Source organism: Protopterus annectens, chromosome 6.part0 (genome assembly GCF_019279795.1).
Source record: "Protopterus annectens isolate FY-2018-M chromosome 6.part0, PAN1.0, whole genome shotgun sequence".
In the NCBI taxonomy this organism is placed as follows: domain Eukaryota; kingdom Metazoa; phylum Chordata; order Ceratodontiformes; family Protopteridae; genus Protopterus; species Protopterus annectens.
In genome coordinates this window covers 541,319,115-541,344,778 of record NC_056737.1, presented here as the reverse complement: position 1 = coordinate 541,344,778, position 25,664 = coordinate 541,319,115, and positions in this window count along the sequence as shown.

The following is a 25,664-nucleotide window of genomic DNA, read 5'->3' as shown; positions in this document are numbered from 1 at the left end:
CGAAGACCTGTGGGATACCATTTGTGACTGGCTTAGAGTTGGACATGGCACCAGCAACTCTGAACATGTGTGTTTGATCTGTGAGCCACCAGGCCACCCATCCTGTGATGTAGCTGTTAATGTTCCAGCTGGTACGATTGTCCATGATGACAGAGTGGGGAATGGTGTGGAAAGTCCTTTGTGAGGTCCGGGTGGGCTGTGTGGACTACTTTCACCTCCATCTATGTCCTTGGTAACTTTTTGAAATAAGTCAACTAGGTTTGGGAGCCAGGATCTGACTTTAACAAGGTGACGTTTTGGAGAGTACAGTGTCTGGAGGTCTCCAATGCCTCTGTTTATGGGCTCCATGACAATTTGCTCAATAGGTCTGTAGACCAGGCTGAGTAGACATATTGGGCAATGGTTTCCATGTTCTGTTGTGGCACCCCCTTTCTGGAGCTGGATGACTGTTTGTGTATGCCATTCTTTGGGTACATAGCTTGTGGTACGCTTGTGTCTGAACAGTGAATGTGAGTGAGGGTCCAGTTCCTCATGAGCCTAGTGTATGACACAGCCTGGGACACCATACAGACACATTGATGCTGTGTTCTCAGCTTTGGTGAGGGCTGTCTTTACCTGCATGTCCATGACGTCTGGGGCTCTGCATCCTTCTGTGCTGGACACAGGCCCTTTTGGGGGTGATGGGGGGTGTTTACACTGAACATGTCCCCCTGGATGTGGGCAATGATAGTTGATTTGGTGTATTTCTTTCATTTTTTCAGTAGCTGACAGCATATTTGGAGGTTGACACCTACATGTCTGGTATAGCTACCATAGTCTTTGTGGTTGTCATTCTTACATTCCTTGGCTATTTGTCTTTAGAAACTGTCCTTGGATTATTTTATGAGCGATCATTGTTTCATCCTGATAATGATCAGTGATGCGTTTCCTTTAGTGAAGTTGGCTCTATCATGTGTTCGTTTCCTCCTTCTGTTGTCTAGCTTATTTATGGGCAACAACCACCTGATTGTTGTCTTATTTTTGGAGGTGTGCATCTTGGTTTTATTTGTGATGTCTCAATCCATGCATCCCTGTAGATGCTCATAGGATGCACTTGTAAATGATTCTGTGGTTTGTATACCATTATCCTATAGCAAGAGGGCTTTGGAACGCTCCACTTTGATCTTGGGAAGTGTGTAGTTTGCTTTTCAAATGTCTTCACAGTGGTTTCATTGACTGGGTGGGGGGGCCGGATGCGGATGTCCAGTGTGATTTCTTCATGATCTGATATTATCAGCGAGGGGTTTATCTCTGTAGTGGAACACTGGTACCCCATGTTGGTGATGACCATGTCCAGTATGTTGTCACCTCTAGTGGGCATGGTGACCAGCTGTTCCAGGGTGTTAGAGTTTTTAAACTCTAGGAAACATTGGGCGAAGGACATTGTACACGAGTAATTCCACCACTCACTGTTTGGGTAGTTGTAATCTCCTCATATAATGGTGTTGGATAGGACCTTTATACTTTCCACTGTTCTCCGGAATACTGAGTGAGGTTCCTGAGACAAGGTACATGATCTGTAGCAGGCTACAATCTGATGGACAGCTTTGGCCAATGTTACTTGCACTTGCATGGTCTACAAGGCCTCATGCTGTGCCACTAACCTGAAGGTGTAGGTATACATAGGGTAAATGGGTACACCCCTTCCTTTTTTATTTCACTCATGGTTTTGGGTCCAAAGGTCAGAGGGATTGTGAGTGTTTTACGTGGACCATATCCAACAGCTCTGTGTTTGACATTGCTTTGTATGTTAGACAGTGAACACCTCTGAGTGGGCGATATGCAAGGGAGTACGTATGGAGCATTTTGAGATGGTCTGTGTATGGCATGTATTTCAGGACACTAATGCTCTTTGTGTGGTATTGCTGCTGGCTTTACAGTTGCTGTAGTTGTCTTGTGAGGTACATAGCAACAGTGGCGTTGTACTCTATTATAGTTCTAGTGAGGGATAAGTGGAGGGGAACATTGTCCTCTTCCATTCTGCATGAGACACATTTTGTGATGAGGTGTGCCACATGGGAGGGTTTTCTGACTACTGTGGGAATGCGATTAGCACAGTTGTATCCACTGTCCACCTGTGAGCCAAGGTCCCTTGTCACACTTTCAGTGTGAAGTATACTACCACCTCTGTTGTAGTTCTTGGCTACAGAGTTTTTTAACATAGGGGATGACAATGCACCTTTTGGCATTGAGCTAGAGCCCATGGCTTTGACAACAGCTATCTGTCCCAGTGAGGCCCTTTTGTAGGATGTCCACATCTTTTGTGTTTACCAATATGGCTCCTGGTTTGCAGTCCTCTGGTAAATTCAGCTGCCACAGACCTGCCATGTTAATGTTTACTTCAGGGAAGTAGATACTACACAGCATGGGAAGTTATCTGGTCCCATGGCTGCTATGATACTGGCTTTGGAGAGTATTTATTACCTGTGCAGCCATGATGACAGCAACTTTGCGGTCTTCCATTATGGAGATGTGCTCTTTCATGGGTGTGAGGGGGGTACAGTTAACAGTTATCCTATCTGCCAGGATGTTGGCAATATTAGTTGGCTCTGTACATATACTGCCATTGAGCTGTAACTTGGAACAGATCTGACTGTAACCATGACATGAACCTGTCTATTGGGCAGAGATCTCCTGACTAGACAGCATGCCACAGAGTACAGATTGGGCTACATTCAGTCTTGTTACATGGGGTGGCTATTTGAGGCCAGTAATCCTCTTGTTAAGGTACTCCATTGGTCTTTCTAGCTGATGAACGTGCCTAGTCGGATTCATTGCAAGTGTGTTGTGGTACTCTCTGACAGGTCTGATGACTACTGAGTAGTGGGAACCTCCTTTGACCTATGTGCGCAGACCTTGGCAGTTTGTGTGAACACATAGCATGATTTTCCAACCACTTTGTGAATGTGTTTCTGGAAGTAGAGATGACTATCCACATTTGTCCATAGATACCTAATTATCACATCCGTTTTTAGCCTGAGTGTGTGAGCATGCCCAGTATGAGCTTTCAGTATGTTGCTGCCTGACATTTGGTTTGTTTCTTTAAGTGTGTGAGCATGCCCAGTATGACCTTTCAGTGTGATGCTGAATGGAATCCACTACATTTGTTGGATTGTGTGAGTACGCCCAGTATAGACATTTATACTATATGTGTACGGAAAATCAAGTTGCATTTTTACAGCAGGGCTCACCTTTGTGTCATAGATCAACTTGGATCATGCTGTACCTGCAGGGCTTCCATGCAACACTTTGCATAGACTTACCAACATTTCTACATACAGGGGGAACAGCTATTCTTTGTACATTTCTACCCCGGGGCACACCTGATTGTTACTGTGGGTGTACATAGGATGTGGGTTTCACCCGACACTTATACACATTTGCTATGCCTGCACTGCTATGTACAGGACACTATTTCAGTCTGCAGTGTTGCCTATCATAGTGGCTTGAGGCATACTACTGCACTACAGATGTTGGCATCCAATGTCACGTATATTATACTGCGACTTCATAGCCTACACAACCCACATCACACCGCCTAGCCTGATGTTCTCGGTCTGCATAGGTGTGTGGGGGAGGTTACCCATTTGCCTCTTTAGGGGCATGATACTGCATTTCTTTGTGTTTGCATTAGTGTATAATTGTCCTGCTGTGTCTGTGCTATTGGAATGTTATCATGGCTTAGCGGTTCAGTACTGTGACTATAGTGCAAAGTATCTTGGGTTCGAGCCCTGTCATTCCTTTTTATTACCATGCTGGACAGACCAGACTGCTTAAGGAACATTACAGCAGATATGAGCATGTTTAACTGACTTTGCTCAACTTTGGCCAACCTTGCCCGACGTTGCGCTAGTTGGCATGAGCAATTTTGTTTACATATACTAGATATTGGTAAAAGCTGCTTAGCACTGCTTTATATTGCTTAAAACATGGCAATCATGCCTCAGGTGGTGCTGCAGGGCTGCCTATGTTGGATGCACATACTACACTCCCTATACATGTTTGGAAACAGGTAGTGTCATGTTATGCATCTCTATTATTTTATGTGTGAGTCAGAGGGAGGTAACATTTCCAGGGTTCCTACTGAGCCAGTGTATGTGCTATGCATTGCCTCTTTGCCAAGGCCAACGCATACTGGGCATGCCTCCTTCTGCCTACTGGGGCAGGCTGAGGTTGTTCCTCCTCCGAGTCACGCTGTGCCTGTGCAGGCCTTGGCAATGGTGGGGGGTTGTTTGGCTCTGCCCCATGCTGTTCCTGCTGAAGCTGTTTTCGCAGGATCATATTGTGTAGCATGGCACATACCATGACAATTTGGGTACATGTAGTTGGTGAGTACTGCAAGGCTCCACCAGATGTGTCCAGGCACTGGAACTGTGACTTGAGCATCCCAAACACACGCTCGATTATATTTTGTGTTTGTGCGTGTGCATCATTATGGAGTTCTTGTTCAGATGTGTGTGCATTTCTGATGGGTGTCATCAGCCATGGCTCCAGTGTGTATCCAGCATCCCCCACTAAGTGACCATCAGGGATGTCCCCTTTGGCAAATGTCTGGTGCAGCTGCATCAGATGCCAGATATGGGAGTTGTGGTAGCCTCCAGGGCAGCCAGGACACACATTCAGTATTATGCCCTGGGCATCGCACATGACCTGGCAGTTGATGGAGTGGAAGCCCTTGCGGTTGATGTAGGCCCTACTCCGCTCACCGGCTGGTGCTTTGATGTGTATGTGCGTGCAGTCAATTGCACCCACTACCTCAGGGTATTCCGCTATTTGCTGGAAGAGACGCATATTGCTGGCCAATACCTTATGGGAATTGGGGAAATATACATGATCACCGACATGTGCTGACATGGCATTCAGGAACTGGTGCAGTACCCTGGATGCTGATGCCTGTGAAATCCCCATCATATCACCAGTTGGTCTCTGGAAGATACCTGTTGCTAGTATTCTTAGGCCAACACATACCTTGGTTTCCACTGGGATGGGTTCCCCTCTGTTGGTTCTGTGTGTGAGGTGTGGCCTGCACAGTTCAACAATTTGCTGCAGGAGCTCTCTGTCCACTCTATAGCGCTCTACTATTTCCAGCTCATGTAGCCCCTGATAGGTTATCCTGGGTCTGTACACTCTTCTCTGTCTCCTCACTGTGGGTTGCTCAGCAACATTCGCAATGGCACCACCCTCAGCATCTTGCACATGTCGCCTTATAATAGCAATGGCAGCCCCTAACATTCTTTTGTCTCAGTTAAGCTTTTTAAGTTTTCACTTCTCTTTGTAGACTGCAGTGTTGCAGTGTTTCTGAGAAATACATGGGGGAATGTTGTTTGCAGAGTTTTAAGTGCTGGGCTGGGCTAGGCTAGTGTACTGCCTGTGTAATTGGCTGATTCTGATTGATTTCACCTGGCAGCTTTGCTAGTTCTCCTTGGTTAATGTCCTACTACTACTTTTCCTTCCTTTTCTCTTTCTGTTTCCATGGGGGGCAGCGCCGCTCAAACAAGTACAAACACATGCACATGAGCGCACACGTGCACACACAGGCTTACACAGGCTTACATGGGCTTAGGCGGGTGCACAATCGTGCATACACACTTAGACAGCCTTACACAGGCCTACACAGGCACACACATGCGCACACAGGCTTAGAACGGTTTACAGGTGCACACACATGCACACACAGTGTAAGCAGCTTTGCAAGAAACTTTGGTGGTAACCACAGCGTACACCTTCGGTTTCTGTCTTTCTGTTCAGACACCTGTAGACACGACTCTTCCAGTCCTGTGTAACTCACAGCAAACACATGCCTCTCTGCTCCAATAAGCTTGCAGTCTTTGATACATACCCCCCTCATGATATCACCTATCTACTACTCTGTTACTCCCCTAATCCTACTCTTACACTCTAGGGACATGGTTCACATGGCAGGGAAAACTGGGATTCACTATCCTTATACTCATTTGCATAGGATTAGCTACTAATGCTTGGTTACATCTCTCACACTGAGCTTCCCTCCTTAGCAACCACTACTCAGTAGCCATGTTGTCTTCAGCCTGCCATTCACTTGCATGGCAGATGGATATTTTTAATAAAATGCCTATTTTTGGCTTTTAATTTTTTTTTTGTTTGTTTTTTAGAGCACAGGACATTTGCGCGACGCTGCGCTATGCTTAAACATCAGAGATCGGGGAAATTTTTTTTTATTTTTTATTATTTTGCAACACATATAAAGTCCAATGGCCTTATATTTGGCCATTGGCATGCTTCCTTAACTGGATACATCCTTTATTTGGAGATGTCATTGCTTCAGTTACCAACCGAGTACATTTCTACAAATAACACTACTCTTACTCAGACAGGTTAGTGTTTCCTGGATCACAAATTTACCTCATTTGCATAGCTTTCAGCAGCAAATGAGGTAATTTGCATAAACTAACCCTGTCCGTGCAAGAGTCATTTTAGGAGCTCTCTTTCACACCCCTGCCGGCTGTTCCTGGATCGCTCGGGAGACATGTTGGCTTGCTGGAGTCTTACTCTACTCTTAGACTCCGTGCAAGCCTTCATGAATCCGGCCCGAAGACAAAAAATAAATAAGCTATCAAAGAAAGAAAACACATTAAAATATTTTAGAAATTATGGATTTCTTATGGAGACATGATTAAAAAGTTACCTTTTAAAGAAAATATGAAATATAAGCAAAACAGTTTATAAATTGTGTTCTAATTGTAAAGTGGAAGAAACTGTGGAAGGTTTTTTTTTAATTAAAAAAGTTAAGGATGTTATAATTTTGTCTATTTAAGTTTGATTTTTTCAAGAAATGGATTTAAAGGGAATTTTTATGGCTTATATGAAAATGTAAATAAAGTGGAATTAGATAAAGTTGATATAATAATTGATAGTTTTATATGGAATAATTTGAAAATGAGATGCTTAGTACTTTTGTATAATCAAATTTGGAGTATGAATGTAGTGGTGAGAATATTAAAAAATGATGGTAAAAATGATTGGGATAAATGGCTATAATATTCTTTCTTATTTCCTTGTTAAAAAGTTGAATGTGTATATAGGATGATTGCGTTTTAGATGTTGAATGTGTAAATAAATAGTGTTTTTAACAAAGCTCCATACTCTTTTCAGTAGTGTCATGGGATTATATACATCTACCAGAACTATCACCAATTCAAGCAGGTGGAACTGAGGTTTTATGTCTCATCCAAAGGACAACACACTCAAGTGTAGCTCCTGCCTTAAGCTGCACTAGTGTGTCAGCAATCATTCTTCATGGTGTGGAAACAGAACCCATAGCCTTCCACACCAAAGGCAAGTGTGCTACCTGTTAGACCAATGACATTGTTTCCGCCCAGTTATAAAACAGGTGATTTTTTTTTTCAACTGTGCTATTGAATTATATTGTAATGTGAAAAAAATGGTTTTAGTATTTTTAAGGTAACTTTTAATTGGATACATCTTATAATGAGTGCAACTTAAAATAATTGTCTTTATGAATGTGGCATCATGTTGTTAATTGCTTAAATATGTCCCGCTACATATGCTTAATCAGATTCTAATGAAGTTTCATGCTATTTGGAGATAATAACTTGCTAAATTTGAATTTGCTGATTTTATGGAATAAAGATGTGTGCTATTGGTAGTGGAGCTAGTGTTTTTAGACATTGCTGACATCTACTTGGCACATGTTATAGTAGCAATGGGTATACCTCTGAATCAGGGAGTTGGGTATGTATGGATGTGCATACATTTTTTTTCCTTGACCAGGCAGTACTAGCATAGGATGTAAGATGCCTACTGTTGATGGATTCAGGCAGAAAGATGATCCATCTGACCAACTGACTGGCTGCTTCCTATATCCAGTTCTGATTCTAGTAGAAGGATGGGGGTAGGTAGCTTTTATGGAACAAAGGGCTTTAAGAGTCATGCTCTGCCATGATAGGCCTGAATTCTATTCTAATATGGGTGGCACCAGTGAGCCCCTCATGTTAGGAATGAATGGGCTATAAAGCTGTAACCCTTCTAGGGGAATAAGCCTGCTCTATAAATTCAGGGCTTGGAGGAATGGTGAACTCTTGTTTCATAGGTTCCTAGGTATGTACTAGGCAATCATTCCACAGAACATTACAAGTTTACCCAAAGACCCAATCTGAAAGTTCCTTCCAGACACAAAGAGTGTAAACAAGACAGACTAGTAGAGAAATTGAAACTGTTCAACCGATTATTTCAGTTTACCTTGAAGGTAGCAAGAGTGCTACTTTGATTGACACGTAGTTGGTTTGCTCCAGAGGTGAGGGATTTGTTGGGATATGAATCTTTAACACCATAGTGTCTTATTTATCTGGTAATGAAAGCTTAGTTCCCTTAACTGGGATTTGAGGTAACATTTTTTTTTCAACAAATGAATAAGAAGTTAAAGTGGGTTGGACTTTTTGTGTTTCAAAGGACTAGACCCAGATCTCTACAGAGGAGTCTGTATAAGATAGTATTAAAATAGGGCTGCTAGTCTTTCCTTATAACTAAGATTTTTGAGGCCACTGATCTTTTTTAAGTATGAATCTTTTAGGTCCCAAAAGTGGAATAATATGTTTAGAGAAATACTTGCTAAAGGTGCATTATATTCAATAATGGGTTGGATGAAATATGACTAAAGGGGAAATAAGATTAAAATGGATGAAGTGGAGATGCCTTTGGAAATTACATGATCCAGAGAGTGGGCTTTCCAAACTATAATGGAGGCATGATGGACAAATGATAAGGAATTATGTACAAAAGTGATTGGATTCTTCCAACAGTGTCTAATCGGAGGGGGTGTGTCACCTGTATTATATGTGAAATGTTTTGTTTGAAAATTAATTATGCTACATTCTTTCATATTTAACCATTGTCCTTGAACAATTTATTAATATGGTCTAACTCATTTTGGAGCAAGTCTGAGTCAGTGGAAAATTGAATATTAACAACCAATTTATACTTGTCTGCTAACTTAGATAACCAGAGTGCTGGCCTGAAGGTCTGAGAAAGATATACTTGATAGTAAAGGGCTTGACACTGACCCCTAATGTACACCAGTTGTAATGTTTTTGCTTTCAGAAGAGGAGCTTGTGAATCTAACCATATTGGCTCTGTGAGACAACCAGTTAGCTATCCACCTAGCTGCATAAGAATTTTTCAGAAGTATAAGATTTTCAGTAATATCTGCATGAGGAATAGTATCAGTGACCTCAGTCAGGTCCATATATATTGAGTCTACTGCTGAATCTACTGAATAATGTTATCTACTGTTTCAGTTACTTTTTCAAAGAAATGAATATGTTTAAAGAGGCAGGACCTTCTTTGACAAAGCTGAATTGATGATGGTCCAGATGTAAAGATTTTCCATGTCCATATTAATGAGATATAAGAGCTTATTTGTATGGATATTCCACCATAGGGGTATATATTTTTTAATTTATTATTATATCTGGTACAGATAATGACTACCTTATCAGTACAATTATTTAAGTGGGAGTAGAACACAGAGACAGAGGCAGCAGCTTTAGCAATGAAATAGAGTGGAAGAAGATGTCAGCAGAATTTATTTAGGTCATCAAGTAATTGGAAAAGGTTTGCTATTGGGATGTCCCTAAACACAGAAGTGTTCACAAAGGAAATATCACACTGCAATGCACCTTAGGTACAAGGATGATTTTAATATAGTCCATGTGCGTTACTGACAAGGGGTTTATTTTTTTTTTGGATTATATGAAGAGAGACATTGTTGATCTCGGTGCATATCTCTTTCAGGCAGGTATGTGACTTGCATTGAGCAGCATTCTACCTTCACCAAGGATGGTGCCACAGTAAGAACAAAAGATGATTGAATTTAATAATTGGCTTAGTTTCTGGTGTCATTCCAGTGGGATTCAATATTTGTCATCAAGGAGGACATATTTAACAGACCACATTGATTTGCAAAGGATAGTCTGCACCTGTCTCCTTTAAGCTTCTAACTATTGGCTAACACTTTATCCACCCCCTTAGAGTCTTATTTAGGAAATTCCAAATTGACAAACCTATCAGCATAGCAAATAAAACTCAAAGAAACTTAAAGATAAAGATGTCAGTGTTCAATGCTAGAAACTTAAACAAGAAACTTAATACCCTACAAGCTCTTCTCTCTATAGACATATGTGCCATTACTGAGACATGCCTTAAATCTGCAGAAATTACTCTGGCAGGTCAAGGCTTCTGTGCCTTCCACATATTTAGACTATCAGTTGCACAGACAGGGACAAGAGAAGAGTCTTGATCAATATTAGCGACAAGCATATCTCCATCTTGGGTTGAAATTTATCCATATGCAAAGCATCGTAGACAAAGTTTCATATGATAGAAAGCTATAGGTCACACTCTATGCCCCTAGAATCCCGTAGCTCATACCTAGTTCTACTGGAGATGATCACCATTAAACCAAATACCCTGTTCATGGGAGACTTTAACTACTCATCTATAGACTGTGAAACTACACTGCTCATACTTGCAGGTACAATGATTCCTGGATTTTATTAACACAAATACCATTGAAAAGACAGCATGTATAGCCACCATAGGTTCAAACATAAAAGACCTGGTACTCATCGATATGGGAGAGCACTATCCCCCCATGTTATATCCTCAATGTTGAGGACAGAACACAAAGATTTCTCCTTCTAAATAAAAATCAACTCTGTAACCTCAGCAAATCCTGTAACATGTGGGAAGTATTCCAAGTGAAAACTACACCCTATTAAGCAATAGTTTATCAGAAGTCAGTGCCCATCCAAACCCTGAGCTCACAACAGCCTATGTAGAATTGTTCACAGAGACCCTATGTAACCATGTAAATATCTGCATAGAGACTGCTGTAGCTACTAGAAGCAAGTCCAAAACAAACTCTAAAAACAAACCACACTGGTGGAATCCTAACTCATTCCCTCCAGTACATCTGTTTTGAGTGTGTAGCTTTAACTCCCAGTGGGTGTGGCTTCAGCTTTTAAAAAATAAAATTATCACCTTACAGTTCTAACAAATACTCATTGACAGAGGTCATATATCAATACAATTGTGTTTGCCATCATGTATGCTTTAAGATAAAATATTCTGATACCTTGTATGTAACATGTTTTTAGAATTATTAATGCAAATATGAACAGGCAATATTTGACGTCTAGAGGTGCAGTAGGAGGTAACTGCAGAAATGCCTGGAGATGTCACTCGGCTATAATGAGTTAATAGGGTATGCAGTAAAAGGAAAAAAATCATAGCTAAAATCAGGAAGAGCAACTCCCAAAATGATAGGCATTCTCTAATTAAACTAAATAGGAAACTAAGCAAGGGTGGCTCATGCTATCGAACTGCATGATTGCAGCCCCCAGCTATAAAAAAGAAGGAAAAAAAATAATTAGTATATTATTGCATACTAGTTGCGAGTCTGACTGACTCACTGTTAAAACTTGAACTGCACATGCATGCAAGTTTCAGTTTTTTTTTAAAAAAAAACAATCTGGACAGCTGTTAAACCAGTCCAGATTAGGAAGAGAGACATCAGTGTATAGATGCCCAGAAGTCTATGTGGTTTATAGCTGCAGTAAAGTAGAACGGGATTGGACTGCCACGTCCACAGTCTGATCCCTATCTACTTTATGACGTATGTGACTACTGTTTGGTTCTCTGCTCATTGTAGGAATGTTGAACAGAATCCTCTTGTTCTGCAAGGGAAATGTCCGAAATCTCTCTCTCATACACCCTGCAAGGGAATCTTTTGGTTCAAGTGTGGAAGTTAACAGAATCAGGTTCGCTTTGCAAGCGAATCTTTTGATTGTGGAAGTCAACAGAATCAGGTTTATTATTGTGTGTGTGCGGGAAGTTTGAACAGAATCCTCCTATACTGCAAGGGAAGTGTGTGTGTGTGTGTGTGTGTGTGTGTGTGTGTGTGTGTGTGTGTGTGTGTGTGTGTGTGTGTGTGTGTGTGCAATGCCCCAGTTAAATATACCTGGTGGCTGGAGTTACTCAGGCTCAAACCCTGTACCTTCGGCACAGGTAGCAAAAGCCTGAATTCCCTACCCACTACAACTTGTGAAAAAATGTCCAGATTTTTGCCTCATGTTTTTGTTCTGTTCTTTTCCTCATAAAATCTGTGGTTTACTGGATTTTTGTAATCAGTGAAGGATTGAATTCACTAAATAATGACAGGCATTTGACTTTCAGACTTCATATTCTTCAGAAAGTACATGGTAACACAATACATTTTATTGTAGCAAATTTCTAAGTTATAAGATCAATAGTTATAAGATCAAGGGCAGAGAAGTTTTAATGCTGAGTCTATTTTCATTGTGAGACTGCATTGCTTTGTTTAGCACATGTCTATTAGTGTTTGTGCTGAAAAATGTAAAATAAAACTTTTAAATGAAATCCAATTGATTGTAGAAGTAAAGCCATATGCACATTATAGTGTTTATGGTAAATAGTGTGAAATAGCCAAGTAATGGGAAATCGGAATGGCTGCGGGGGAGGGGAGGGGGCATTCGACCATGATTTTGTGAGGTGGGAAAGGTAGCAAACTCAAAGACAGCCCTGGCTGAACTATACCTCTCAACTGTCCAGATTTTCACAGAATGAATAGATTTTTGCTTTTTATTTTTGGTTTGTTCCTCATAAAATTTGTGCTTTTCTTGCAAATTATTTAGGAATGAAGTCACTAAATAATGACAGTGAGTTTCAGACTTCATACCCTTCAGAAAAAAATACATCCTAAAGAAAGACCTGTTATTCTATCAACTGTCTAAGTTTATACAAAAGCAATTTTTAGTACTGTTTGTTTGTTCCCCAATATATTTGGCATTGTCCAGATTTCCTGTGTTAAGAGCTTGAGAGGTAAGTGCAAATAAATCACTTTATATAATTAGGTATATCCAAACCTCTCAAATGTTCCCAATTTTGGCTCAAAATGTTGCTCTTCTCCTAATAATCCCTCCATAAAATCACAACTTTGGAAGAAAAGGTAGAGGGTTTACAATTAATAAATAACTGTAATGATCAGAATTAGAGATTACTTTTATTTCAGAAACGCATGCAGATTCTCTTATGTTGTCAGCTGCTCAACTTAACAGTACTGATATTAAAAGTGTTCTCTTCTTTGATATGTTCCCAGCTGTATTGTGTGGCTATTTTATATTTTTGCATCACATTTTTGGTCCATTTTTCATAAAATTATGCTTTTCTGGCAAATTAGTGGCAAATCATTAAAGACTGAAGTTAGTTAGAAAATAATGACAGACATTTGAGTTTCAGATTTCATACCATTCAGAAAAATCATACTAATGCAAGACCTACTATTCTATTTTCATTCTAAGCTTATAAGAGCAATATTTAAAAATTGTCCTTATTTTTGGGCCTTTGTCCCACTTCTGTTTATGGCTTTGTCCATATTTCTTGCTCTGAGGTTGAGAGGTATGATAAATGTGTTAGGGCCATCACCGTCAGTCAGAGGCATTTCAAACTGTGACATACTTGTTGTACGGCATTCTCCCATGTAGTGACTCTGGATGTGTCCAAGCAAGGTACGGAGCAGTTATGCAGTGTAAGTGTCCAGAGTATCCCCCCATCCAAGGTAGACACAAGTACTACAGTGTCTTTTCATCTGTCCTTGATTTTGCAGAATGTTCTGGTTTTCTGTCATATTTTTATACTGTTGATTTACGCTTCTTATTATTCAGAAAAATGCATGTTGTTGCAGTGCCTGTTGCTCTATGTTTAAGTAGCAATGCTTTAATGACCATCAGGTAAGCTTGTCTGAGATTGTAAGATGCAAGTAAGCTTTAATAAGCATACTGTTAAAGAATTATCAACATTGAAAGAGTTTGTGTTGTTGCCATGCAGAGAATATTTACATAACTAGATAACATATAAGCCTTATGTATTGAAAGGCATATGACAGTATTTGTAATAAAGGACAGGATTACAGTATTTTCAGAAGCTGAATACATTTGTTGGAGACTTGTAGTCATCTTTACAGGATTTACCCATAAACTAAACAGAATGCCAATCTATCATGCACAGTCTATAACATGTGCAATCCTTTAAGCAATTTATCTTGAGTTTGTTTCTTGTTTGCTATTCATTTCTTACTTTGATCATGTTTTCCCAATGAAACAAGTAGATAGTTGTTGTCAGGCAGCAGGTCATTTTTGGATAAGAAACATTTTTACAAGTGGGGGGTATCACAGAGATTGCCACTTTCAGCATATTACTTGGTACTTTTATAAAGCTGAATATATTATTATAATTAGAACTGCAGTGCAAAGAGAAATGGTTTGAGCTGAGTGCTACTTGTTTTTTCATACTTGATTTTAACTGGCATTCCAGTAATGTATTTAAAAAGTAATTTATTTTTTCATGCCTCATAACCTTTTTGTTTCCATCTAGATATTAAGTAAGCTATCATGTAGCCAATGCATTGAAATATTTTTTCTTCTCCACTTCATTTTGTCTTGATTGGACTCTCATAAAGATGGTATGGCAACCAGGGCAACATATTTAATTAAGTTCCCAGTTTTTGTGGTTTTAGCAGAGCTCCACCCATTTTCAATTTGGCCACACCCCTTCATGTTGGCCCCTCCTATTCAACTGTCTCCTGCAGCCCCCCTTTGATTTAAAGTCACCAGCTGCTACTGAAACTGAGAGGACTAATTAAGTCTAACAAGGCCAATTTCAAGGTTAAAGTGCAACCACAAGATTTCTACAACTATGTCAAAAACCTCAAAGGCAGCACACATTAGTGTGCTGAAATGGTGATCAGTCATGCCACCTTCACTGAGCAAGGTGACATAGCAAATTTTCTGACTGACAAATTCACCTCAACTTCACCCCCCACGAAATACCTACCAGCATACCCCCTACTATTAACAGGGAACAGGCCCTAATGGTGTCTGCTAAGGCCAAAAATACAGCCTCAAAGGGCTCCCACTATATCCCTGGATCCCTCCTAAATAGTGGGAAAATGATCTATCAGGACCATTTTTCAACTATAGCATCAAAACAGGCTTTGTACCAGAGGAATGGAGGATTGCAATGGCTATTCCACTTCACAAAGGTGGACCATTAAACTACCCCAGAAATTACATACCTATTAGACTGACTAGTCTATGCAATACCATGGAAAATATTATCATGGAAATGATCAAAAAATACTTAGGCAGCTATCAGAAACTAGACACAACCCACTTTGGCTTTATCAAGGGAAGATCATTTCTATTAATCCTGGTGTACTTCTTTGAAAAGGTCACCAGAGCAATGGAAGAGGGGAAAACAGGGAATATCATCTACCTGGACCTGGTTCAGGTGTTCAGTACAATACCTTATTTAGATATAGTTGACAAACTCACCAAACTGTGTATAAATCCTTACATAGCTCAATGGATTGCCAGCTGGCTCACAGGCAGGACCCAGGAAGTCAAGATTGGTGGTTCCACTTACACTAAGAGGCCAGTAACCAGTGGGGTACCTCAGGTCTCCATGCATGGTCTGGTCTTATTTGGTATTTACTTCTTAGAGGTAAAGGCCAATGCCAAGGGCTTTTGGCTGGGCAAGTTCACAGATGATTGCAAGTTGGGAGCTATCATAGATACCCTCTAAGAAACAAACATCTTAAAAGAGGGTCTAATACAGACAGATGACTGGTGTCAGTGTCTTGTACTAGAACTTAGTGCCAAAAAATACATTATAGTGCCTTTTGGGAAAAGTGCCACCCAGGCTAATTACTACATTGATAAGACACCCCCAAGAGTGGACCCACTATTCAGGGATCTGGGAACATATGTAGATAGTAAGCTGGCCCTTGACCAACATGTGGCCAAGGTGCTATATCTCCCAACTTATAAGTTAGATCATGGCATCCAGGTCCAAGGAAGTCATAGTGACACTTTATTCAGCCATTATGAGACACATCATTGAGTATAAAACCCCATTCAGCATATACCTACCTAAACATATACAACAGTTGGAATGCCCACAAAAGGTTCCTTTCCAGGAGAACCCAGGCTATAAACATATTGCCCTATATGGATCAGCGTAAAGCCCTATCACTATACTTCATCTCCTACAGGTGTCTGAGAGGCAATCTATGCATGGCATACAAGGCATCCTCAGATTCAGCTCTGATAGGCTTTTTGCACATCTGCAAAATGAGCAGCATCAAAACCACTAGATACAAGGATTTAAATTTTGCTTGTGACATGTATAAGATATGTTGGTGAGACAGATATGTGTCTCAGAATATCCCCATGGCCTGGAACAGGCTCCCCATCCACGGGAAGCAGAGTCAATTCCTAACCCTATTTAAGCATAACCTTGACTAATGGATGGGAAATTGGAAATTCACCCTGGGTCTGCCCCCCTCCCCATGTCTGTGAAAGACAGTGGCAGACAGTAATGCCCAAATTATCATACCCCCTCCCATGCACAGATAGCCTCTATAAACTTCCTAACTAACATACCTCCTCCTAATAAACACCCGTTACATAGGGACACTTCTGGTTTAGATTGCACAGCTAGACTTATAAAGACCCTGGTGGTTGTTAGCCTAGTATATAACTATGAACCTAAGATTCATGGACCCATGAACCAGTTTTGAAGTAAAACCTCACTAATGTATGCTCTGATATAACAAGGCAGGATGCTATGTAAGGAAATATGCAAGAAGTTGCCCTGTTTGTGAGAACTAGAACAATTATACTGGGCCCCTAGTAGGACTGATAAAAGTTTGTGAAAGAGAACATTTATACTGTCAAAGTAGTATTGAACACCCTGACAATTGGTGGGGTAGTTGAAGTCTCCGAGTAGAAAGTTATTGGTTTTGTTGGGAATTTCAGCTAATATGTTAAGATTGTTATTGTACTTAAAATGGAACATGCAAGGTGTTCTGCAACTAGCAATGAAGTGGTAATTAGTCTAGTTTATGATGATTTGGCTATCTAGAAATTCAAATGGGGTATCCTGAGGAATCTACTGTGAGGTGATGATATCTTTGACAAATACTGATACTCCCCCACAAAGACCAGTAAGGTGATAGGTGCTATACCCAGAAATACAGGGAGTGATTTCATTGCTATGAAATTTTGTCTTTGTAACTGCACATATATGAATGTGCTCAAGTTGCAGGAGGATCTTAAGTTTGAGCATTCTTTTTAGATTCCTGGCATTGTGTAAAGATGCATTAATGTGTTCCAAATTAGAGTTTACTAGTTTGGAATGTACATCAAATGGACTCTGTCTAAAAAGGCACTATTGAGCAGCAAAGGCTTTAGATAGAAAGTGAAAACCTTGGTAAGAGAGGTGTACACAATCTTTGGCAAAGCAGGAAGGCTTCTTTGCCATTTCATCCCAAGCTGATACATACTGAATCCCCCTAGAATGACAATAGCTACACAGCTAATTACTAAAATCATTTATCTTGTCATTGAATGCTGGGATCATTTTGGGTGATTGCAAATACCACTCAAGACCTCCTTCTTTCCTGCCTTAGACACATGCATAGCAAACTCGGTCATATCCTTCTACATGTCCCTTTGGGAAGATCACCTATGGTCATTCACCTCCATTTAAACCACTATCAGATCATAACCATATTTGTCAGGATGGAAGAATTTCCTTTATAACCTTACAGATTATGGCTCCCGAAAGACAGCTAATGGTCACCATATTCTTATCCATCCTGGTGAGGGTGGTAACTACTTCCCTGTCAATAGACTCACCTATTACTTAAACCTTTCCATGGTTTGATCAATTGTTAATTAAGTATACATTGGGCCACAGGATGTTTTCAAACCAGGTCCCACCATACACATTTTAGGACTACACATAAATGCATGTGTTCTTTTAGATTCACCATCCTTGTTGTTGTGTCTTTCGGCTTTTCCCGGTTATTCAACATCCTGATTGTTAGAAATTAGATTTCTTGTTTAATGCAGCAACATTTATTAGAGTATGTTTTAAATTTGTAGTTTTGAGCATTCTTTCTAGTGAGCATTAAACCAGAACAACAATGCCAAAAGTACCTATTTCAGAACATTTCAACCATAAAAGGCCACTCAGACTGCTGTCATTATAATCCACAAAAATTAATTTTCATCAAGTATGGCTGCTTTATTGACTATGTACACATTGCATGTCTGATTTGATACAAATGGCCATAGTAAAGTACTCCTATTTGCTTTACACAAATACACCGTTGAAGAAAAATAAGAGCAAAACTGATAACACCAAGAAGAGTAGTTCCAGAACCGCAAAGTGAAGACAATAGTTCGTAAAAAAGGTAAGTCCTTTATTAGTTGCCAAGTGGTAAAAATCCAAAGACAGTTGGTACAAAGCAGCAAAATCAGACCAAATGGTAAAATCCAAAGTCAGTAGGTACAGAACAGCAAAATCAGACAAGCGCTTTCGCTTGGAGAATGCCAAGCTTTTTCAAGTCAAAAACAGTTGCCTGCAGTGAGGCAACTGTTTAAATGAGGATGTTAATTAGTCACATGTTTGGTTAGAGCTGAGTTGCATTAAGAAACAATTGAGACTGTTTTGAGCAAAAGAACAGCCAAATAATAAAATGAAACATTAAAATGTGCATAGGTTAAATTGACATTGCATTGTTTATACATGACTGGTAAACCAAGTGAGTGTTATGATGAAATTAAAAACTTTGCTTGTCCAAAAGGTTTGGATAGAAATACAAATACAAATACAAGTGGAAGTTTAAAAAAAGCTGTGTGTGATCCAAGTGAGTTTGAAGTCAGCAGTCCTGTGTAATATGAGAATCAATGTAGTACTGTTATGTTAGCCTTAAAAATAGATGTTATGATGCATATGAATTTGCACTACTTGGTGACTTGGGGCAAGTGTGTTCAATGGGCAAAGAAACAGTGTTGAAAAATAGTGAAAATAGGATGAGACATGCTATAATCTAGCCCTTCTGAGCTTCAGAACCGAGCCTATACTAAGTGTGCCATTTAACCCCGGGGGCCTGCCTGCGTCTAGCTTGAGTTGCCAGACAAGCTCCCTGTATTCCAAGGTCGATTCCCAGTCCCTCCTGTAATGTTAGGTTTCACTTGTTCAAGGATGATGAAAGACAACTTGTAATTAGGACATGTAAGTGAGTGTTTGAAAAGCGTTGCTTTCCTTTTTCTTTTCAATGTCGTAAGTGTGTTAGTATAGCCTTTTCCTGAATTCTCTCTGTTTTGCCCACATAAAAGGCACCACAGGTGGTGCAGAGCCCGATATAAACAACCCCTTTTGTTCCACATGAAAAGTGACAGGGGGATCTGATACAGGTGTGTCTGGATGCATGGTAGATGTGGGATTTGTTTGCAATGAGAGGACATTGCTTGCAGGCACCACATTTGAAGGTGCCCTTGTTGTTGTGAGAGTTGTGAGTAGCTGCAATAGGTTTTCTCTCGAAGATGTCTTTGAGGTTTTGCCCCTCTTCCTCACAAAATTAGGTTTGTCCGAATGATACTCCTGAAGTCGTCATTTCCAGCCAGTACAAACCAGTATTTGGATACAATAGTTTCAATTTGTTCAGAGTTGTCGGAGAAAGTGTAAATGAAATTGCCGTCCATTTCTTTGCTCTGTTGTAACATGAGGTTGGGGATCTGCACTTGCGTGGCCAAGCAGTGGGGGTATAAGGAATCCTTTTGGCAAAGATTTCATCTTTTAGTGTGTTGAGCAAGTTCTCAGGATAGCCTCTTTGGGTGAACATGTCATGTAGATTGTGAGTCTCTTCTAGAAAATCGGAGTTTACTGCACATTCTGGATGCTCTTATAAGTTGGCCCTTGACTATGCCCTTCTTTTGATGAAAAGGGTGTTGACTCTCATAGTGTAATAGACAGTTCGAAAAAGTGGGTTTCCTGTAAACCTTGGAGTGTAGTTCCAAGGATTGGGCATCCCTATAAATGGTAGCATCAAGATAGTGCAGATGTTCATGACTGGTGTTGTGTGTGAAAGTCAGAAACTCTGTGGTACTGTTGATGTATTCCAAAAACTCGACAGTTGGAGTTCAGTACCTTTCCAAATGAGGCAGATGTCGTCAAGGTATCTGCAATAGAAGGTGACAAACTCTGCCCAAGTGGTGCCAAAATGTAGTCCTGTTCCCATCTGTGCAAAACCACATTGGCATAGTTGGTGGCACAGGAGGCCCCCATTGCTACTCCTTTTTCCTGTTTGAAAAGTTCCCCATTAAAACAAATGTAGTTGTTGTTTAAGACTGTGCTCATCATGTCAATAATTAGATTGATGAAGTTGTTACCCAAATTCGTTTCTTTGGTGAAAAAGTCACTAAACCAGTCTAGTCCTGTAGAGTGGGGAATACTGGAAAAAAGGTCTTTGATGTCAATGGTGACTAGAAAGGAGGAGGGGAGGCAGTTGGACACAGGGAAAAGTTTCAGAAATTCCCATGAATCTTTGCACACGTATGTGAGGGCATGGGTATGTTGTTTTGTGATGTCAATGAACTTGGCAATAGGCTCAGTCACACCCCGCACCGAGACAATGGGTCTGAAGGTCAACGGACTGGTGCCCTTGTGGGTCTTTGGGATTCCGAAGATAACTGGTACAATTGGTTTGTTGACAAGTAGAAAATTGTAGAGTTTTTCATTAATGGATCCCTGTAGCAAACTGTCATACAAAGAGGATTTAATTTTTGCAAGTGCGATGTTGTATTCATTTCGGGACGTGAGGCAGTATTGGGTGTCATCATGCAGTACATGGTGCATGCTAGCCTCATAAGCAGACTCGTACATGAGAACCACACCACCACCTTTATCAGGTTTCATGATTCTAATATGCTCTTCAAACAACTTGTTAATGTATTCAAAATCTTGTGTTCAGGTTGGTTGAGTGTGGTCTGGACGGGTTGTCGCACATGTTACGCAAGTCCTGTTCAATTAATTCCTCGTATAGCTTAAGAAGTGGGTGGGTGGGGGGATTGAAGGTACTCTTCCTACACAGTCCTGTGGGTTGCCAAGTTTGTCCTTTGAAAAAATGTTTGAGGTTGAGTCCTCTGGTGAATAACTTGAGATCAACTAGTAACTGAGCCAAATTTGCTCTGTTAGTGGGGACGAAATGGAGTCCTTTGGTGAAAAGATTAAAGGCTGTGTCATTAACCACCATGTCTGTGTAATTAAAAATAGTAAAGTCATTCTTGGTATAAATAGTGCAATTGGCATGCTTGGTTATAGTGGTATTGGAGCAAGGCAGGATAGAGTGGTCTGCAGGTTCAGTACAGGGGGAGGTGTCTTTAGGGGGATTTGCCACATCTTGGGTGTGGGTGCATAGAGTTATTTGTTGGTCCACCTCCATCCAGTCCTCTGTGGTTTTGGTCCCCAGGCCCCGGCCCTCCCAGGGTGCATGGGAAAATCCTGCTCACGTTGTCTCTTGTCTTTTTCAGCCAAACGCTCACTTCTCCGTGGGACGTGGTGTGTGTCTGGCTGAAAAACTTCATCCCCGCCATTACCAGGGATGCTAGTTGATCTAATGGTTTTGGAAAATTTATTGTGACAGGGGTAAGCTATGTCATTCCTATATTCATCTAAGTCTCTATCGAGCTTTCTAATTTTCCGATTCATGACCTTATTACAAAAAGAATCTACATCATCGAACACCTTGTCATATTCATGTTTGACCATGGAGAAATGATTGTCAGAAATAACCAATTGGTGCAAAGCATTCAACTCAGTGTTTAAAATATTGGCTTTACTCTCGTATTCTGAGATCATTAACTTCATTATTTCGATCCCTGCATTATCAAATATGTCACACATCTGTCTATATTGTACAGTGCCATGCTTAACATAATTAGGAAATTTGAAATGACGTAGTCCCTTTGGGATACGTTTAACATTGATACATTCATATAAATAGTCTATTTCCATTTGATTGCTTCTCAGGCTATACAGTTTGTTTTTAAAATCATCAAAGTCACCTTCAATAGAGGTGGAGTTAATTGAACGAACAGTACCTTTCTGGAAAATAAAGGGTTTGTTAGCCCAGTCAGCAAAATTGAAATCCTTTGGTTTGTCCTTCCCTCGTTTGGTTCTAGTGAGGTTGGAGGACCTGGTACTGGGAGCGTTGTTGTGAGCGTCCGTATCAGCATTAGTTGTAATGTCCGGAAATGTTTTTTTACTGTGTAGATCTAGTGTGTACGTTTTGTTAGCAAGAGTACCAGCTGAAGGTGCAGGGTTGTTAGAAACATTGTCGGCGTTGCTTTGTGCATGCAGCAGCCCTTTCAGCTCAGCTAGCATGCTAAGAACCTCATTGAACTCCGTGCGTGAAACTGGAAGTGAATTGTCAGCATCTTGAAGCAAGAGCGGTGTAGCCGCAGGATCGAACGTCTCCACAGCAGCGGTCATGGTACAAAGCACCGTTGAAGAAAAATAAGAGCAAAACTGATAACACCAAGAAGAGTAGTTCCAGAACCGCAAAGTGAAGACAATAGTTCGTAAAAAAGGTAAGTCCTTTATTAGTTGCCAAGTGGTAAAAATCCAAAGACAGTTGGTACAAAGCAGCAAAATCAGACCAAATGGTAAAATCCAAAGTCAGTAGGTACAGAACAGCAAAATCAGACAAGCCGCTTGGAGAATGCCAAGCTTTCAAGTCAAAACAGTTGCCTGCAGTGAGGCAACTGTTTAAATGAGGATGTTAATTAGTCACATGTTTGGTTAGAGCTGAGTTGCATTAAGAAACAATTGAGACTGTTTTGAGCAAAGAACAGCCAAATAATAAAATGAAACATTAAATGTGCATAGGTTAAATTGACATTGCATTGTTTATACATGACTGGTAAACCAAGTGAGTGTTATGATGAAATTAAAACTTTGCTTGTCCAAAAGGTTTGGATAGAAATACAAATACAAATACAAGTGGAAGTTTAAAAAGCTGTGTGTGATCCAAGTGAGTTTGAAGTCAGCAGTCCTGTGTAATAAGAGAATCAATGTAGTACTGTTATGTTAGCCTTAAAAATAGATGTTATGATGCATATGAATTTGCACTACTTGGTGACTTGGGGCAAGTGTGTTCAATGGGCAAAGAAACAGTGTTGAAAAATAGTGAAAATAGGATGAGACATGCTATAATCTAGCCCTTCTGAGCTTCAGAACCGAGCCTATACTAAGTGTGCCATTTAACCCCGGGGGCCTGCCTGCGTCTAGCTTGAGTTGCCAGACAAGCTCCCTGTATTCCAAGGTCAATTCCCAGTCCCCTCCTCTAATGTTAGGGTTCACTTGTGCAAGGATCATGAAAGACAACTTGTAATTAGGACATGTAAGTGAGTGTTTGAAAAAAGCGTTGCTTTCCTTTTTCTCATCCTATTTTCACTATTTTTCAACACTGTTTCTTTGCCCATTCAACACACTTGCCCCAAGTCACCAAGTAGTGCAAATTCATATGCATCATAACATCTATTTTTAAGGCTAACATAACAGTACTACATTGATTCTCATATTACACAGGACTGCTGACTTCAAACTCACTTGGATCACACACAGCTTTTTTTAAACTTCCACTTGTATTTGTATTTGTATTTCTATCCAAACCTTTTGGACAAGCAAAGTTTTTAATTTCATCATAACACTCACTTGGTTTACCAGTCATGTATAAACAATGCAATGTCAGTTTAACCTATGCACATTTTAATGTTTCATTTTATTATTTGGCTGTTCTTTTGCTCAAAACAGTCTCAATTGTTTCTTAATGCAACTCAGCTCTAACCAAACATGTGACTAATTAACATCTCATTTAAACAGTTGCCTCACTGCAGGCAACTGTTTTTGACTTGAAAAGCTTGGCATTCTCTGCTTTAAAGCTTGTCTGATTTTTGCTGTTCTGTACCTACTGACTTTGGATTTTACCATTTGGTCTGATTTTGCTGCTTTGTACCAACTGTCTTTGGATTTTTACCACTTGGCAACTAATAAAGGACTTACCTTTTTTACGAACTATTGTCTTCACTTTGCGGTTCTGGAACTACTCTTCTTGGTGTTTACACAAATACACATTAATCCTGTAAAGACACTACTTTGATGGCTAAGATGGATAACCCTGACTAGAGCCTAAATGACATAAGTTTGATTAGCAGTTTTGGCAACTGCCATAGTGGCAGGGGAGAGATGGGCAGTTATGTAGGCACTCCTCCTGCAATTGTTGGTGGAGCTTGGGGATATCCCACTGGTGGCATTGTCTAACAAGGGGGTAGAGTGGTGGGCCTGGTTGAGCTGCTGATTAGACAGTGCAATAATTGACATCCCCGTTACATGCCCACCCCTAGGATGCCACCAGAAATGTCACAATGAAAGAAAAATGAGTAATCGGGTAAACCTAAACTAAAATGGTGATGGTGGAGGCCAGAACCCTAAGGATGCCCTTAGACTCCATGACCAGCCTCAACTATATTGGAGTTAGTCCAGAAGCATGGAAAAGTTGGCAGAGCCTGTACAGATGTGAGTTACCGGGAAGGAAGGCTGTAGGATGATACATGGGAGCAAAAAGTGCTAAGAAAACTAATCCATCAAAATAAACTAACTTAACTTTATCATCTCAGCAGGGTCAATCATTAGGGCCAGTTATATTTTTACCCATAGACATCTTTAAACCCAGCGGTTATAGCTATATTATTGATTATATCCTTATCAGCTGTCTGTTCCCAACAATGATAACCATAATAATGACCATAGTAACATGTTTCAAGTCTGTTTCAAACAAACATATAACAGTCTTAAAGTTGTTGTTGTGTCTTTTGGCCTTTCCCGGTTAGGGGTTGCCACAGCGGAACTCCAGTCCACTAATGATAGTCTTAAAGTATTCCACCTTAATTCACACACATGTACCCTAGACCTGGAGAGCCAGATTAAGGACTGCTTGAAAATGAACATATGATACTAGCACAAGTTCTTTTCATCCACAGAGAGCCCCCATCCCCCACAGTTATAGCTGCTTTGCTGACTGCCTGGGTATACCCCTTATTATTATGAAAAATAATTTGCAAGTACAGTTGTCTTAGATGAACTGTATGAAACTATATACAGATCACTGGCATTACACCTTTAGGCCAGCCATGTATAGCACAGTTTAAATAGAAAATTATTTATAGGTTCATAGGTTCATAGGTAAGTACCAGGCTATCTGCCCGAGGGCATCTATAAGCCTAGCCAGAATGTGTTGGCTTTTGCCGCCCCCCTTAGATTAGTTCCCTGTGCCTCAGTCCAGCAGAGCCATTAGTTCCCTGTGTCTCTGTCCAGCAGAGCCACTGCAGTGATCCCTGGGGTAAATTTTCTGTTTCCCATCTACTCATCAAGGTTTCTCTTGAAGAATGTTAGTGAGGGGCTCTGCCTAATGTAGATTGGAATCTTGTTCCAAAGCATGGGGAGTTTCTGGGACAGGAATCTATCCCTACAGCATGTGCTATTTATTGTTGTGATGAGGTTTAGATCAGATCCCTAGAGCATGTGGCTCTTGGGGATTTGTTTTTGTTTTTAGGTGGAGAAGGTCCATCAATTCTGGGTTGGACATGGCCTTGTATGTCAGGCAGAGATCACCTTTGAGTAAGCAGTATGCAACCAAGTAC